This window comes from Chiroxiphia lanceolata, chromosome 8, assembly GCF_009829145.1.
Source record: "Chiroxiphia lanceolata isolate bChiLan1 chromosome 8, bChiLan1.pri, whole genome shotgun sequence".
Taxonomy (NCBI): domain Eukaryota; kingdom Metazoa; phylum Chordata; class Aves; order Passeriformes; family Pipridae; genus Chiroxiphia; species Chiroxiphia lanceolata.
The window spans coordinates 20,357,057-20,375,526 of NC_045644.1; the positions used below are offsets into that span (position 1 = coordinate 20,357,057).

The window sequence follows — 18,470 nt, forward strand, 5'->3', positions numbered from 1 at the left end:
TCATTGAAAAACTGCATTCACCACCACTTTTGGAACATTTTCCATGACAAAATGGATGCTGGGCAGAATCTGCATAGCAGTATGACAGCTCCTATGAGGCTAGCAGTTAGAAAAGACCGAGCAAAAGATGGATCAGAGGATACCATCCACAGCAGCAGCAGTAGGCAGCAGCAGTTTTGTGTATAGCAGTGGCATTCAAATAGAAATTTTCCAAAGACATACAGCACTGACATTTTAAACTTCTTTCCCAGCATGAAGGCTGCATCATGACATGATCCAAATTTAACCTCGATAGGCTCTATGCTGCCACAGCTGGGATGCTCCCAGTACCCAAGGTAGCTAATGCAGGCTTTGCTGAATTGATTTATTTCTTGGCACCAGTCAGAAGCCCAAAGCACCTTTTACTTCTCTGTCTATTGCACAATTCTTGCTATATGGAAGGAAGGCATAGGGTGTTATATTACTTTAGAGAGACTTTAGCCAAGATGAGGACCAACTCTCTAACTGGATGCATACATAGGAAGAAATGCTTCTTTCTCAAGAAGTTTGTGGTAAGAGTGGAATAAACAGGAAAAGTCTAGACAAATGAAGAGGTTAAACAACTTGCCAAGATTACCAGGCAGGACAATGTTATACCTTGGATAGGGCTTGGTTTCTTGGTGTTTCTGCTTCTGTATTAAGGTGTGCACAAACTACTTGCTCACTTGAAGATCTTTTTCCTTTTTTCTTGTACGGGACCATGTGTCACAATCATCCCTTCCATGCACATGGAACGGACTCCATTATTAGCACACTGTAACATCAAAGGCTGTGTATTATTGTTATGTGGTATTGTGTGTTATGCCAGATAAATTCACCTAGGTACCAGTAGCTTCCTTAAGGCACGTTCAGGGAAAACATGCTAAAAATCTCCTACCAGCATCTCCCAGGACACTAGACTTCACTATAAGCACTTCATTTTTCTCCCCCAACTTTTAAATTTCAAATCCCAAGTAACAGGATATGAAGAAGAGAAATCAAATTTAACAGCTGAACCAAAATGAGTGGTCTTGTACGAGCTGTTAACTGTCCTGTCACTTGTTAAGGCTACAAGTATTTGATTTTTAGTTCTCTGCTTTCACTGAAGCTTTGAAAGTGTCCCAGCAGATGCTGGTCTTAAGTTTACAGATACTGTCCCACTCATCTAAATAGGAATTTTACAGCACTGAGTATTGTAGCTTCCTTTTTTCTTTTATACCAAGATATAACACAATCTCTACCTTCTTCCCCCTCCCCTCTCAGTCAGTGATTCTCAAAAAATAAGCATGGTACCAATCAGCATGAATCCTTCTACATCAGACAGTGCAATGGGTTCATAAACCTGAAAGATTTAAAAGGATATCTCATCCCAGAACTTACTGGAGAAGGAAGATGCTCTGCTCAGTGGAGCATCTCCTGACTGGTGGAAAATGACTTGCATTCTCAGTACCCAAAACTACATGAGGATGAACTTTTGACTTCAACCCCTGCCAGCACTGAAGAACTTAAAACTTCTTTGTCTTCTCTCCTTGTAAAACAATCCCTTTTTACTGTGATGTCTGTGTGAAGGTGGCAACTAAGGCTCAGCCTTCTGTCATAGCCAGTATCATTCCAGATTTAGCCTGACATCATCAAAGTTCATGCTGAACTGCCAACTTCTCTCCTTGTTTTCATCAATTTGATGCTTTTTTTCTAAACATATCCATATGTCACAACTCCGACAGCGTGCCTTTCTTAGCTGTCTTTTCCTCCTCCGCTGTCACTATTTCATTTACGTATATAAAGATTCCTAGATCAAATACAGATCACTCAACATCCTGACATTCTCAAGAGCTAGCTATGAACTCTGATTATCACAGAAATTTTTCCTAAAACAAGTATCAAACAGAGTCTATTTTCTCTTCTCAGTGAAACCTCAGCCAGCATAATCCCAACACGTGGAACTTCCACATGCTCAGCCACTGGACAATACTATGAAATAAGGAGACGGTGAGTCATTGCTCACAGCTTCAAGTTTCTGCAGGTGTGCTACACAGGCAGGGAAAGTTGAAGTCATAGCTAAGAGAATGGTACGTCACCAAAAATGATACTCAATTGTAATAGAAGACAATGGTGAAGCATTGCAAAACCTGGTCTACTTGTAAAATGCAAAGCAATGCTATGTCCTCACTCCTCAAAAGTGATTTTGGGGAGCTGAGAACATTTCAGAGGACAGGGCACCCCAACAGCACAGCCCTTCAAGAACAGAACTAATGGCAACTGCCACTAGAACAATAATAACAATAACAGTGGTTGGCTAATGACAGACTTGCTAATACCAAGGTAGAGTGGAATGCTTTTTATTTTAGACCAGCCCAGGCAGATTCACACAACATTTCAGTAGTTATGAAATTGTGTTATGCAAGAGGAATAGCAAGTTGGTCACCAAAGACATCATTAGAACAAAAAGGCTGTCCTGAGGGGGCACTGAAAGAAGGCACTAGCGCTACAACTGGGGAAAGGATTCTTGCAGAAATATTATGGTGAGGGATGAGGAAGAAAAGGCCATCTACTTGATGCCTGTTCTGCAGGATGCAATGTTGTCAAGGAATGAAGCAGAGAAGGAAAGAAAGAAATAAATCAATATGAAGTTCCTTCAGGAATGCAATGAACACAGGGGGTGCCTCTGTTTGGCAGCCCCAGGACACTTGCAGCCCTGGCTCAGATTGTGTGGATATGTTTTTGACTTGTCCTGGTCAGCAGATTAATGGCATTAACGAAGTTTCCATTAGCATCGGAGATTGGGGAGGAGGGTGAAGAGACAGAGGCGTCCAAGCGGAAAGCCACATGACTGCAGAATTGATAAGGCTAAAGATGAAACGGAGCTTCATTGGCATAAGAGAGGCCAGGAAATGCCACTACAAATTAGCCCCAGGCCTCATTTCTTTTCCCTTCATTATCCAAACCCCTTCAGGAGAAGAATGGAGGAGGTTATGACCCTCTCCCAACACACACATACACAGATATTGAGTGAGTCTCTCTCAATGAACATAGACATGGGTATATCTGTGTGTGTCTAAGGGTCTGTGTGTGGTATATTTGTATCTAGGCAAATCTGTATTAATATATTAAGTAAAAAAAAATTATCTGCATCAATATGTATCTACCTATCTGTATATGTCAGGGCACGTGTTCTCATATCTACAATCTTTGCAGCTAAACCATGTAATATTTTTTCATATTAGTGAGCTTTTCCTGAAAGTAACACCCCTGAAAGCAAAAACCTTACACAACTCCGTGAGAGTTCCAGCACCTGAACAGTTAGAGTCCCAGGACCTGTCCACAGTAACTTATACATTACTTACAGAGTTTCTGGGCGTAAGTTTCTACATACGTGTTTTCCTGCAGGCTTGTCCTTGTACTTGTTTCTGAAAGTCTACATACAAGGTGTACGCTGAGGACAACGACACTCTTCCACGTATATTATTTTTTTCTTTTGTGTGTCCATGTCCTCTGTGTGTGCTTCTGTATTCTGCCAATTATGTGGTTGCTTGTATCTGTGTCCCAGCTGTCTGTTTTCTGTGCCTGAGTGCCTTTTTCAGAAGTCTGCATACCTCAAATAAGTTCTGGTCTGTGTACACACACTTCTGTGTGTCTTCCTGTTTGTGTATCTTTGAATACAAGTGCATGGGAACACACGGCTGTATTTGTGAAAATTTTTCTTTAAATTACACGTAAACTACTCTGTGTAAAATTGTGGACAAGTTCTAGTGTCTGTCCCTGCGCTTATCATTCTTGAAAACAAAAAATTCTACTTGTTGCTATTGACTACTTATTGCACCTGAAAATTAATGAACACAGGTAAATACAACAGTGAATAATAAAAAAGTATTTGTCCTAAAAAACACACAGATTCCACTATACAGGTATGAGAACTAGCTAAGAAGAACAGAACAGAGGATAAGATCCATTTTAGCTAGTCATTCATATCCAGCAAATTTAAGGTGAGGGAGATTATTTCCTACATAGATTAAAAAATAACATTTCTCCAAGTCTAATGACATCTATGTGTTGTTGTTAGTAAGAAAGGTAAGTTCTCTTCAAAGAGACTGTTAGCCATAGGCTACTAACATGAGAAACAACTTTGCCTAGGGGTAAACAAGAAAACAACCTCCTTCTGCGTTTGGAAAACAAAAAGAGGAGAGGAAAAAAGCCGGGAAAGGATGTGTAAATGGAGCTTTGTGCAATGGTGCTCTGTTATGTGAGCTGTATGTGACAATAGCCCTGAAACCCTATGCGAGCAAACTCATAAAAGAGGTCACTGTCTCTTTAATTAAAGCTCCCTGGTTTGAGGTTAAAAACAAACCCAGTGTTTTATGACCAGGTGTGCGTGTGAAAGAGATGGGAACCCGATCCCCAGCCCAGTGGCACAGCAGCAGAGAGGAGATAAGGGAGGAAAGCTTTTTATTAAGGTGTCGCTTGAATGCTGCACCAGGCAAGGCAAACGCTGGTGAGGCAGGACACACAAGCCCCCAGGGACCAAGGCTGCAACAGGGCAGCACCAGGAAAGTGGAACGATGGAGAGGCAGGACAAGCTCCCAGGACCAAACCTTTCAAACCACCAGGAACAGGAGAAAGGGATCTAGGAGTATCAGCTGAAGAGAGATCAGGAAAAGCACCAAAAAAGTGTTGGGAAAATAGCAACCGTTACCAATCCCTACAGCCTACAGAGGCAAAGACAACAGTGATTGTAGTATCACTCAGTTGGCAAATAACAGGGGAAGAAGAGCAACTACAGAGCCCTTGTTGGTAGGCCTTGAGAGGAGCCAACCCTTCCTAAAGCAGACTGCAGACAAGAGCCTCATATTGTTTGTGGAAACAATAGGGACCAGACTGATCCTACCATCTAATAAAATGCTAAACCAAGATAAGCAGAGAGGTTGCACCCTCTTCCTGAGCTTTTCCTGTCAGTGATGTCACACTTAGAAAACTGGGGCTTCCATTTGCTGTATAATCTAATCTTTAGATCTCAATCCTAAAGTACCTGTCACTATAATAATATTGAACTCTAATGAAGTGCTATGTCCCATAGGTCAATTGGGTTATGAGTCCTTTCTTTACAAAGACTCCAGCTGCCAGTCCCTGTCCTGAAAACTTAGAAACAAGGAAAACATCAGTCAGTTCTCTTTTATACTTGCATAGAGAGCTACAAATGTTCAGCTTGAAACAGGAGACAATCCAGAACCAAGTCCCTTGGTTGCAGGACAGTTTCTCCTGGGTAGAAACATAACACAAGCCCTGTATACCACTGCTTCTGGGCACTTGAAACCATGTGTTCTGAGATAAAAAAATCAGAATTCCAACTTCAGTATGGCATGAATACCCCAGGGGCTGGAATGACACAACTATAAGATCCTCAGCAGACAGATTTGCTACAGTAATTACTAAAAGAAAGCTGAAATGTGACAGGAAACAAACAAAAAAAAAAACCAACTTGTGAACCTCCCATCTCATTACACAGCTTTGTAAATAACAGCAACAGCACATGCTCTCAAAGTGCTGTTTTATGAACAAATGAAAGGCTATCTTGGTATTTTCTCTGTTCGAATGCATGCAATTTTACAGAAAATTGGTTTAATTTTTATTTTTCTTTAAAAAAATAGATAAAATTTTAGTAGGTACAGTTAGAAGGCAGTAGAAGGTCAGCTCATCATTTACTGCATTCAGTAAAAGTATCAGAGATCTATGGATGGGAAAAGCAAAAGGAGAAATGGAGAAGAACAAAAGGGATACAGGAGAGAGCAGACTACAATCACAGAGTCATGTTTTACTCACTTTTATCAGTCTTCTGCTGTGGAATTTAAGTTTATTTCCAGATGAGATTAAATATCCTATCTCCAAGTTATAGGCAGGGAAATTAGAGCATGGAGAGGAAGTTTGACTGCCAGAGAATTAGGAACAGAACCAAAGTCTCAGTCTTGTTCAAGAAAAAGAACAACTGATCACCCCAGCAAATGCTGAACAGCAGTTCCTCTGTTCCTTGAAATTTCACTGCAGAAAGATGCCTTTTTTCAAAACATACCAGTTACTAGGTTTGATGCTGAATAACTGGGTGGAATTCTGCAGCCTGTGGCGGGCCACAGTATACAAACTAATAGTCCTTCTGGGCTTGAGGACTATGAAAACTGAAGATTAAATTAATCCCTGGTTTAAATCCACTGGAATCAACTAAATTTTGCCCAGGATAGGTTTAAACCAGCTATGGTAACCTGTTTGCTAATAGAAGACAGACAAGTCCCTGAACTACAGTTCTATCATATTCCCTTGTAATGTACACAATTCTCCCACATAATGTTTCAACAGTCATGACTGCCCCTCTTCTTTTTACATCCACTATTAAGTCTGACTTCTAATTTCCAAAGTAGTGGGCCAAATTCCTTGGTGGTGTAACTCTCTTATTATCAGTAAAGTTAGGCTACAACTAATTTTTCCCTTTCCAGTTTCACAATCTGTCTTTATTCAACAGTCTGTGCATAATGGCCCGTGCTTACAAGTATTCTGCGTATGAAACAGTTCAGAAATAAGAATGTAGATGATGTAAAACAAAGGTTTGTTTGTCTAAGGTGGAATGATTGAGCAAGTTCTTAAAATGCAGATTTACATTGACTGCAAATCTCTTTCAGAATTGTTTAGCTATTTCAGCCTAGGTAAGCTTTCTGAAAGTCCAGATCATTCAGTTTTATATGCTGAATATGAAATGTATACCCCTTAAAACTCAAATCTGTAATGCTTTCTTAAAATTTAGTTCAATTTTACTATTTTTTTTTCTACAAAAAAACAATCACACTAAATGCAAGTATTTCAGGCCTAAGAAAAAAAATGCTGGTTTTAAACTAAGAGAATTATCCTCCCACTTGCTCCATATCCTCCACCTTTTTTGGTGCTGCAAGCAAAACCAACAGATCAGTTACTGAAAATATCCTACTTCAACATCCAATAATCTACCTCATTTTCGTTGGGCTGAATTTTCTAAGCTTTGCTCACTCCTACCCTGCTGCCCCTGACACTGAAGCAAAGCAAATGGAGCCCGTGTACCCATGAGTGCCAGCTAGCAGGGATAACCACTTCCATTTACTTTGCACTTATGTAAATAGTCACATAAACCGTGGGATCCCGGGACATGTTTATAGTCTCCTGCTGAGCAGAAGCATTGCCAGCATCTGCTTCATGACTGATGTTGGGTCTCCAAAAACAAGATTGTAGTGGTAAGGGCAAGTAACTTCTTTGTTGGGTTTGGGGCGGAGTTTTTCTTTTTGTATATGTCCCAGCTTTGCTTCTTGCCTCTTTCACCTTCCTTCACAGGCTCGAGGACAATACCATCTCCTGTCAGTACAGCCTATTAACTTATACATAATATCTGTGCTTTTTTTGTTTCAGAAAAGAACTATAGCTTGGTGGCACAGTTAGGAGCAGACTGCCAGAGGGACTTCACTGGCATCAGTGCAGCTTTGGTGATTTACACCAACAGGTTATCAAACTCTTTGAAAAGCTGTGTACGACTCTTCTTTTTTTCCCCCTACATTCCTAAAGTGATTAAAGCTGTAATATAGGTTGTGAAAGACCTATCCACAAAAAGCTGTGGCTTCCCTCTACTTTCTTTGCCAGGAACTGTAGCTACTTGGATTTTTTGACATGTTTTTCAGGCTGAAAATGTAGATTCAGCAAAACAAAACTTTTTTTTCTCAGAGATCAACCACTTTTGACAAACTACACTAATTAAAACATTATTGTATGAAAAAATCCAGTTTTCATATTTAACATTGTTCCCAATACTAAGCTGTTTTTTGAAAAAGAAGCTAGTCATTTCCTTTTGACAGTTTAAGATCATCAAAATCTTAAATTCTCTCCACAGATCCAAACTAATGCTGAAGGTTTTCTCTCATTGTATTTAATAAAAAGTTATCATAATTTTAATTTCTCATCCACTACAAGGAACAATTTCTCAGAATTTGAAGTTTTTCCAAAGAACAAGAAGAGTGTTTTTCATCCAGATTTACCATAATTATACCACTCCCCAAATATCATTACTGTCTTTTGCCTCAGTACAAGTGAAATAACACTGTCCCTCACTTTCCAAGGCCTTGAAAACCATGAATGTTTCTTGAAATACTTAGATATTGTAGGCTTGGAGGCACAAAACTACCGTAAAGATGCCCCCAAAGTTATAATTAGCCAATCTTTTATGCAGGGGGACAAAAAAGGTGTACAAATTCACTAACTGAAACATAGGGACCTTGGAGTGTAGAAGACTAAAACTGAACTGGATACCAAAGACTGAAAATTCAAAAATATCTTCACTATTATAGTCTTAACTTCTCCATTATCCACTCTAGCATTATCCTAAAACAGAGAGGTCTTGCTTAGGTATTCTTTGCTTAAGGCTCCGAGAAGGAAAGGCATATCCTTGTGATTAAAGGTATCTACATGAGACTGTGCAATATAAATTCAGTTTCCAACTCAGCTCTTTGACAGTAAATAAACCATTTGCTTAGTTCCTTAATTTCTCTTACTTATCTCAGTTTATCAGCCCTACCCAATGATTTTCAATTCTTACAAAGGTCTTGTCATGTGCTTCTCAAATCCAACACTGTTTGTATATTTTGTTCTAGATGCTTCCATAAAGTAACCCTAAGAATAATAATAACAATAAGATTTAGAAAAACAAACATACAGAGCTTCCTGAATCCAAAATATTTATAAAACTATATAGTCTGGTGAAGTGGGGGAGAGGGAGGCAGGGAAACAAACAAATCAACAACAACAAAAAAAGAAAAAGAGGAGGAAAAAGAAAGAGAGCGGAAACAGTGGAAAAGCATTATATGAAAAAAAGAGATTGAGAGAATGAAGAACAGGCTGAATGTAAATCTCTCATAAAAGCAAAAATACCCTCGGTTAAGAAGATCTGTTGGATAACTCCAATTTAAGAATTATTTTCATGCAAAGATCCCCTCTTTTTTACTGCAAACTCTGTTCCAATCTATGCATTGGGGTGTAAGATGGTTGAGAATTTTTTTTCTAATACTGCTTTCATACAGTTCACCAAACAATTTGGGTAAGTGCCAAGACAAAACAGCAGTGAAACATCCTTCTGACTGAAGAGGGTGAGATAATGAAAGCAAAATTAGAGAAGACCTTTGCAGATAAAAAGTAATATACACATATGGATGCATTTTGTTGTTTAGCTATTTTTCCTACCCTGCTTTGTAGGGCTGAAAAAGATTAAGAGGAAGAGAAGGTAGAAACTGGTGTGTCCAACAACTCCCTCCCTATTGATGGCCCACCTGCCACTACAGAGAAACTAAGAGGAACTGGTATATACTCAAGCCTCTTGCCTCCCTTCCCATATGGGACAGAGACACAAACAAGACACTTGGAATCAGAAGCATTTTGGGGTTCTCCAGCTTGCACATATTTATAGCAATCAAAACTGAGCTGTGACAGAGTGGCTCAGAGACAATTGTGGGAGAAGCCACAAAAGAAACTTAAATGGTTCACAGAAGACCCCTCCAAAATACCAGCATCACTTTGCTCTTAGAAAGGAAAGTGTCTGCTAACTTCAGCCACTGACTATCAGTTCCAAACCCACCAGGTTCCCTTCTTCACCATTTTTCCCTACCAAATAAACTTAGTACAGTCCCCCACAGACTCTTTTTCCAAAAGCCTGACACAACATCTCTTTCTTCTACAGAACTTTTACCCTATAAAAGGGATTGAAAAAGTTCCCCTCTACGTTTTGTCCTAGAAAGTGAAATAAGAATAAAGTAAAAGCAGGGGCACTCTGAAGAGTTTCCTGTGAACGCCTATGAAATGAGAGGCCTTCAGCTACTCTGTGTACAGCTCACACACAACACTGATACCCTGAAACTCTTTAGAGCTAGATATAGACTCAGAGAAGTCACTGTAGAGATGATCCCATCCTGCCCTCAAGGGAAAGAATGGCTGATCTGATATCCCTTTTTACATCTCTCATTCCCCATTCCTTGCCTCATCCCATTTTTCCTCTGTTCTTTCAATTATTTGATTTCACAGACTTTACAAAACAGAGTGAAATAGAAAAAAAAAGAACAGAAATTAAAACAGAAATTAAAGGTAATGTTACATGAAATTTCAAGAGAGCCAGGCTCTCACTCCTAGTGTCCACCACTGGCTTTTTGACAGTACTTCGAATAAAGTAGAAGCTAACAGTTCTTACCCATACTAGTAAAAGTCCTAACAAACTGGCCCTCTTCATATCTGAGTCCCCCTCTTACCCCACTCCTACTTCTTTCAAAAAGAGGAAGGAATGCTGTTATTCTCACTCTGGCTTTTGCTCATTCCTCCGCTTCTGTTTCCCCTCTCCCCCATTTCCATTCCAAAAGTTCTCAGTTAAAAGCATTGCCTGAAGCAAGATCACATCTCCATTAAGAGAGGCAACTTCATTACAGTTTAACATAAAAAGATCAGCTGATATTGATCCATAATTTGGACAAGTGCCATGCTATTGACAGGAAGACAAAATAAGTTAGAATGGCCATGTTTCAAAAATTCTGTATGTACACTCAATCACTGGAACAGAAATTGCAGTCGGGTATATAATAACACAGCCGTGTTCTCTATTTCCCCTGTAGATCAATGCTAATATGAGGAAGGCCACAGAAGATGGATGTTGCCGACAGAAAACCTTGAAATTCCAAGTTAGGACTTGGGTGGCTTCATGGATAAAAGTGTGTGTGTGTGCAATGTCTGTGTAACTACAAAAGACCAAACTCCTTCCTTAATACCTGAGAATGCTCTACTTCAAAAGTAGTAACTTCTACATTTAAATTCAAGTTATGGAAAACAAAACCTGACCCAACATCCTGCCTTACATAAGTATCCAGGCTTTAGCTCACACACCTAAGGGACCCCCCAGATGGATTACTCGGTGGGTTTAGACAACCACAGGACAATATACCTTCACATACTCATAGATACACAAAAGAAATACATATGGGCTTTCCATACATTACTGAACAATCACTCTGCCAGAAGGTAATTTTTTCAGAAGGAATATGGTGTCAGGAAAGACAGAATGTTTCTTTCTGACATGTTTTACTAGAAACTGGCTACTCAAGCATCACTAGATTTTGAGAGCATGTTGGCTGTTTCACTAGTAGGGTTTATGATCCCAATGTAACAGATGCTTAAACTGGACAAAAAGAAGCAAATACAGGAACTCCAGCACCAAAAATAGAACGCTCTACCATTTGAGCTAACTTAAACAGATATTTACTGTAACAGGTATCTATTAGATAGACCAGTGGTACAGAGAATAAAACAGCCAGACAAGGCATTATACTTGCACTTTGCCAAGAGCAGTTATTTTTGAGTACTTAACTCTGTAAAGGTCAAATCCACACACAAACTTCTACCCCAACAGGTTTGGATCTAATCACAGTTTGCATGGGAGAGTTGCACAGGACCATAGGCCACCAAAGCAATGCTAGTTTCCCCAGGAATTTGGCACACAAAAAAACTCAGCTGTGAGACGTGTACCTCCACCATTTCCACCTAAAAATCTCCTGTAGCTAATAGCAGTGAAAATCTTATTTTCTCTGTAAGCCTGCTATTTGAGACCAACATAACTCACTTAGCAATGCATTGCACACTATTCCTGATTATGTGGAATACCAAGTAATTGAAGAGAAATAATACGCATCAGTGACTAGGATTTTTACCAGGATTCATCCCTTCCTGTTTCCTACAGATTGACATGTATTCATCTTCAAGGCTGAAGACTACAAGCCATACAGTTAACTCAAAAGTATGTTGTTGCATTGGTAAATCCTTCCATACAAAAGGAAAAATATATATATATACACACATATATCTATATATAGCATATATATATGCTTTCACTACCCCTTCAGTACTTCACAGCTTCTTCAGTAATTTGAAGCAATGTGTTTGTGTTGCTAATGGTACACTGCATGAACTGAGAGTATTTTTTAGAAGATGTATAGTATGGGTCATTCACAGAAAGTGTTCACTTTCAAATTGTTCATTAAAGCAGACTCACTTCCCAGAAAAGATGCTGCCCCGTCAAAACTTCATTCCACATTTCAGCCTTGATCTGAATCCAAACTGTACAACCAGCCTTTATCTTGACAACAAGCCAAACCTTTCTTGAGATACTACTGCACAAACCCACACTGAGGTTTGTGACTCATGCCCATTATTAGTTTAGTCAGATTATAGACAGTTTTGATTCCTGGTTCTTAGCAAAACGCTGCAATATTTGGGACATGTATGGGGATGATGAAGGAGGGGGTTGTTAACTGTATTTCTATTGATGACAGACCTTTACAGACGTACCTGCAGAGCGACCATACCAGCAGAAATATTGTAAGAACCACGGGTCTTCAGATCATGATTAAACTCTCATGAAATCCCATCCAGTGAGCTACAACTGCCCTTTCACCTTGCTCTTCCTCCTTCCTTCTGAGCCCATCTGGCTAATAGGTCAGAAGTGGGGACACCTGGGCACAAAGCCGTTGAAGCCGGGAGATTATTTGCTAACTCTGGAGGTTCAGTTCTCATCCGAAGCACCTGCTGTTGGCCCTGACTCACGTGGGGCCTGAATGCACTACCGGTGGCCCCTGATTCACCTTTTCGCTGTTTGTTCTCCCAGCGTCATCGGAGGGGTATGCAAGGAGCTCGTCTTGTCTGCCTCCCACACGGGGCTTTCCGGGAGCTGTCGCTCCAAGCCTTCTCCGCTTGGATGCTGCAGAGAGCAAAGCTGCTACTGCGGCCTCAGAGTGGCATCTAGTGCTCGGCTGCCGCACTGCCCCTCACCAGCACCGCGCCGCCGTTCTCGCGGGGCAGTTCACCTGCTTTCCAAACACCAGGGTCAAGGACTTGGTCTTGGGCAACACGCACAGTAACTGAGCTACCTCAAGGAGATGAGCGCGCTCCTCTCATAAACGGCAGGTCTAATTGATTCCACGGGAAGCAGTCAGTAGCACAGTAAAACAAAAAAGGAATTAAACCTATCCTTTTGGTTACCCAGACTGTGCTGTATGAAGAGGATAATTTATACACAGCCCAAACTAGAGTATGGCAAGTTCTATTTACCTGCATTCCCCCTCCACTGCACACTTGTTACAGCAGTTTTTTAATATGCAGCTGTGGAAATCTACTTGAAATTACTAAACCTTCCTTCAAAGGCCGTGCCTGTTCTCAGGTACTGCAATGTTTGTTCACTGCTGCTCAGAAAAAATTTGTCTCCTAACCCTAATTCTTCAAACTCATTTTTCCTCTTGCTGTATGTGCCAGTCAAATCTAAAATGCAGGACTCTCCAACAGCAGGACAGCAAAAGAAGACAAGGAATCGAATGTACTTCCAGGGAGTATTTTCCATATATCAGAAATAACAGCCATTAGAATCAAAAAAACCCCACAAATTACCTGGAGTTCTTGAGGGAACTCCTGAAGGCAGCATCCTTTTTTCTTTTTATCATCATTATTATTATTTTTACTACATGACCAACTCAAGTATAATTTTATGGTGTATGATTTAATCAGAATGCTCTGCAGGCAGGTACATTATCCCAGCTATGCTTCCTTTTTTCAGTCTGCCTGAGATAAAGTAGTTGGATATGTTAAAGAAAAGCTACATAACTGTATAAGAAGTGTGTAGCTTTTTCACATTCTTTTCCCTAGCAAATCTCCAAGTGTTTTAATAAAAAAGGTCACATGTTGCTTCCCTCACTTTGTCCATCTGTGAAATGAGGATAATACCTAAAGACACGGGGAGGTGAGGATCAGAACCCATGTCTTGAGCTCTTTCCAGTACCGAAATAGTTAGATTTTTTTTCCCATTACATCTGAACAAAAGAAACATATCTGAACAAAAGAAACATATCTGAACAAAAGAAATGAGAGATAGCAGTAAGACAGAGTGTTTAAATCGTGTTCTGATCCTCTCCATATTTTAGTTCTGCTAACTGCAAAAGTCAGGCGTTTATTATGTAAATTCAGAGACGTGTTCAAATATAGCTAGTTACGTAGCATAATTTTCCAGTTCTTAAGATTCCTCTAAATTAGGAAAAGCCTTCACACTTGAATTCTGGCTGAATTAGCTGCTACAAAAAATAGAAGACAAAAATTACTTTCACATATGAATGCAACAGAAGAACAGACCCTGTCAATACTTTTTTGATAATACGCATGACAAATTAACAAGCTTCCAATAAATTAAATTTCAAACAGTTTGGCCTTGGCTTGGCAAACTGTCCAATATCTACATTGGCACACAGCTGAGAAGTATTCTAGGGTCAGAAAGTTCTTGGCAGAAGGGCCTGCATTCACAGGCAAAATGCAAGAAATCACAACAGTATTAATGCCACAAATGTCAGGTTCTTCAGAACAACACCACATCCATTGGTAGCAGAGTGTTGCTCAAGGCTAGAAATAAGTACTGAGAAAGCCCTTTATCACACTTGCAAAAAAAAAAAAAAGTGTGCATTGTGAGAGCCATACACAATGACTAAGATCCAGCCTAAAAAACTCTAACCTAATGCCTACAAGAGGTTCAGAAGAGCTACTAGGTCTGCATCCAGGACAGCATGTCCAAATATTTTGTAGCCTGAAAGCTCCTCCTAGCTGTGAGACCATCTGACATTGTCAGCGGGGAAGTTATTTGTTATAATACTACCAACTTTAGAGTTACTTTTTCCACTGGCTTAAGTACATCACCATCCTATATAAGAGTATCAAGGCCTTTTGCAGAACAAAAGCCTCCTCAGGGCTCCTCAGGATCATATTCTTACTGCTCCTTTAGAGCTGGCCAAATCAAAGGAGCAGCTTCAGACACCCCATCCTGTTACAGACTAGCTTTGCTCAATGTGTCGTAACCAGAAACTGAAAAAAACCTTTGTTCACCAATTATTTTGTTTTTTCATATCCTCAAAAATTCCTGTAAGTAGCACACTTATACCTTTGGGATGAGTCAGTGAACACAAATTCCTGATTCCTTTTTCAGGCTCTGCCACAGACTCATACTGAGACTTTTGGAAATACATGTCATGTGCTTCAGCCTACTGTATATAAAATTATAAGACACAAATGCAAAGCACAATGAGCTCCCTGACAGAAAGATGACAGACAAATTATTCATTTACTTATTCTTCACGTACTTCGCTGTTTATTTTTAGATAAATTGCTCATTTCACTGTCACACACACACAAAAACGTCTTCATACCTCTGAACATTAAAAAGCTAAATAAGTCACAATACAGGAATAAAACAGGTTCATTTGTTACACACAACCACAGAATTGTGTCTTATTTGACTACAAGACCTTTGTAACCATGATAAAGTGTACATGTAACAGTAAATAAGAGGAGCCGAAGACAAAAATCCCAAGGAAATATTTACTCACGTAGAACTCTCCTGTTACCAAGGAAGAGTAAAGACAAATAGGCTCTAATAAACCTAATTGTAACCTCGAGATGCAGATTAATTTACCTTCAACGCTCTGAAATTGCAACATGAGTTTTCCCAGGAGTAACCGAAAGAAACTTCTTTTGGAATGCCAACTCAAGCACGTTGGTAATCAACCGCTCAGGACATCTTGGAATGCGGCAACGGCGCTTCCAGAGGAACGCCTGACGTTACAAAGCTCTCCCAGCAGAGGGCACGCGGCCCCCATCCCGCTCGCTGCCCTGGGAAACAGCGCTCCTCAGAACCCCTGGGAAACTGGAATTGGAAGGCTGGACTCTCCTTTGGCTGCAGCAGAAAATCTGGGAGCGGTGGGCGCTTTCAAAGGGCTGTGCATAAGTTGTTTAAATTTCGATGAAGTTCTGAGCTTGAACACTCATTTCTATTAAAAAAAAAAAAAAAAAAAAACGAAAAAAGAACAGTGTTCAAAATACCCTTTTTCTAAATTGCAAAAAAAGGGGCTCTGTAGAGGACTGAAGATAAATCACAAGTAAAATGCAGTCTGATTTAGTAAAAATAAAAGCAGTACACAGAAATTAAAGATAGGCACTGATATTCTAGGCTTAGCAACAGGAAAGTGTTTTGAATAGTCTCAAGGACACATATGGACGTGTGATAGGAAAGTGGGAAAAAAACCAATGGCAAATAAAGCCAGAATATCAGGAAACACATCCCAGTAATGTGCTCCTCTCTTCAGATTAAGCCCCATCACTACAGCCTTTCAAAGTTAGAGTATAGAGAAATACCCATTGTAGGGAACATACCTGCATTAAGCAGGGGGCAAAACCAGGTGGAAAGGGTACTTTTCTGTTCTCTCATTTCAAATCAAATGTAAAGAGAAGCATGTGTAACAGTTAAAATTGCTCACAAACAAATATCATCCACCCACAGATTGAAATGTCACAGAACAAACTCATTTTGGGTGGCACCCCTGCCCGTGGGGGGAGGTTGGACCTAGATGATCTTTAAGGTCCCTTTGAACCCAAACCATTCTAGGATTACAAGTACATTATACCACAAGGAGTTAATAATAGGCTGGAGAAGGAACAATTTTCCTCTGGCTTGATTCAACACACTTGCATTATTCATCACATTTGTGAAGGAATATGAATCCCATCAAATAATTAGATGGTGTGTTAACCTTCCTGGTTTGCAGCAGCCTGTGACTGACAAGTAGAAGGGTTCTCCAAGAACAATTTCCTGTGCTGTCGCTCCTTTCTGCCTGGACTCTCAATGAAGGGTGCATTTTGTATGTTTGTATAGGGAATCCCTGTGGAGTTTTTGTTGAGCTTTAGGTCAAAACCCTCTGAATTTAACTTTAAATTGGGGACCTATTAAATGCCATATTTGTTCCAGTATCTATTACCAGTACTACAATACTGGTCCTCTTCCAGTGCTGTAATTTTAAAAAAAAAGCCACCCTCTTACATCAGTTTCAATTAGAGTAAGGTGTGAAGGTGAAATATCAAATTGCAGCAAAGTACACTAAAAGAAGTCACTACTTACTAGTGTACTCAAAGTACACTACTAAGAAGTCTAAGTAGTTATAAGAGAATTTCGATAGCATTTTAACTTACTTGGATTTTCTCAGACCGTCTGCTTCAAAGCCTAGTGTGGTTTTCTCCTCCCTTAATTCCCCCCAGCACAGACTACCCTGATCATCAGCCAGGCTGATGGTCAAGTTAAAAATATTTGTAGTAGAAAAAAAAACCAAACCAGAGGTCCTGTCTGTTGTCGTTCTGAAATTTGTGATCTAAAAATCATAGGATTTGTAAGAATTTACAAATTGTCTGAACTGACAGCATCTGAGAACTCTCAAAATTTCTTATGGGCTTCAAGGTTTCCAAGCAAGTCAAGGAAACTACAAAGCAGACTAACGCTAAATGAATCCTTAAATTCTGCTGACAAATAGGATGCAATGAACCACCAGTGGAAAAAGCTGGTAGAACCTCATAACATAAATTAGTTCAGGAAGTTAGGTTCTAATTCAGTCAAGAATTGATGAGGGAATGTAGGTCAAACAAGGCAACTGCCATTGTTTGTCATAGCTTTAAAGATTGTTAAATTCTAGGGGCCTTACATGTGCTACTTCGTTTTCTTCAAAACTTCCCCTTCCACTTTACTGTGATGAGCCCATCCCAGAATGCAGCTGCATTTTCAGCACGTTCTTTATACAGTGGCTCATACAAGTTGAAACCCATCCTAGAAATAGCAGGCTTGCTAGGGGATTTTCAAACTGTTTACCAAACTAAGGTCAAAACACTGATCAAAGGATAGATAACGCAGCATAGTTGATTATTTTCAGTTACTGTGTGGATAAGTGCGGCTAACAAGAGTCAAAAGCAGAAGAAATGAAAGGCAGTGAATACTTCTATAATGAAGTATATTCAGTATCAGCGTATATATACAGTGTCAATGGAGGAATGTATGTACATTTAGAGAAATAAATAATGGAAACAAACTCTGTTCTTAATGATACTGGAGTGAGTGTGCAGTGATGCTCCCTACCCAACTGGCATGACTCTGGATTTTTCTGGTGCTGCCAAAGGCAGAATCAGGCTCATTTATTTGGTATTTAGCAACACATGACTGGGGAGCATGAGCCAGAGAAAAACTATGCCTTGCTGCTTTGGGACTTTTCTGAAGAAGCAGCTGGGATAACTGAGTTCCTTCTCCAAAGCTGCCCCGGGAAGCACTAACTCTGTGTCAGAACTAAGTAAACGGGCAATAGCTGCGACCCTGTCCCCCTGCTCCCCCTTCTCCAGATGGTGCTCGGTCACAGGTTGGACTCCACGATCCCAGAGGTCTTTTCCAACCTAACTGATCCTGGGATTCTTGAAGAGCCTGAGGCAATCCTCCAAATCGCCAGAATGAAGGATCATACAGCAATTTGTCAAGCCTGGGTGTAGCGGGGCGGCTTTTTAGTGGAAATGGAAACAGCCTGCTCGCAGCT

At 40.1% G+C, this 18,470-nt stretch overlaps 2 long non-coding RNA genes across 4 annotated transcripts in view; one reads left to right on the forward strand and one right to left on the reverse strand.

Annotated features, from left to right (window-relative positions):
* The window catches only part of LOC116790042, a 213,284-nt gene extending 196,726 nt beyond the window's left edge, over positions 1-16,558 (reverse strand). Inside the window, exons 1-2 of one of the 3 annotated variants that reach the window (XR_004358234.1) lie at positions 15,545-16,558; positions 637-793 (exon numbers count right to left, since the gene is read on the reverse strand). This is a non-coding gene — a long non-coding RNA (uncharacterized LOC116790042). The remainder of the gene's footprint in view (positions 1-636; positions 794-15,544) is intronic. The other 2 variants (XR_004358233.1, XR_004358235.1) reach the window with 2 other exon arrangements.
* On the forward strand, positions 792-7,484 carry LOC116790048. The gene is made up of 4 exons (XR_004358242.1): positions 792-828; positions 1,927-2,007; positions 3,924-4,001; positions 7,435-7,484. It is a non-coding gene; the product is annotated as an uncharacterized LOC116790048 (long non-coding RNA).
* Positions 16,559-18,470: the final 1,912 nt, after the last annotated feature.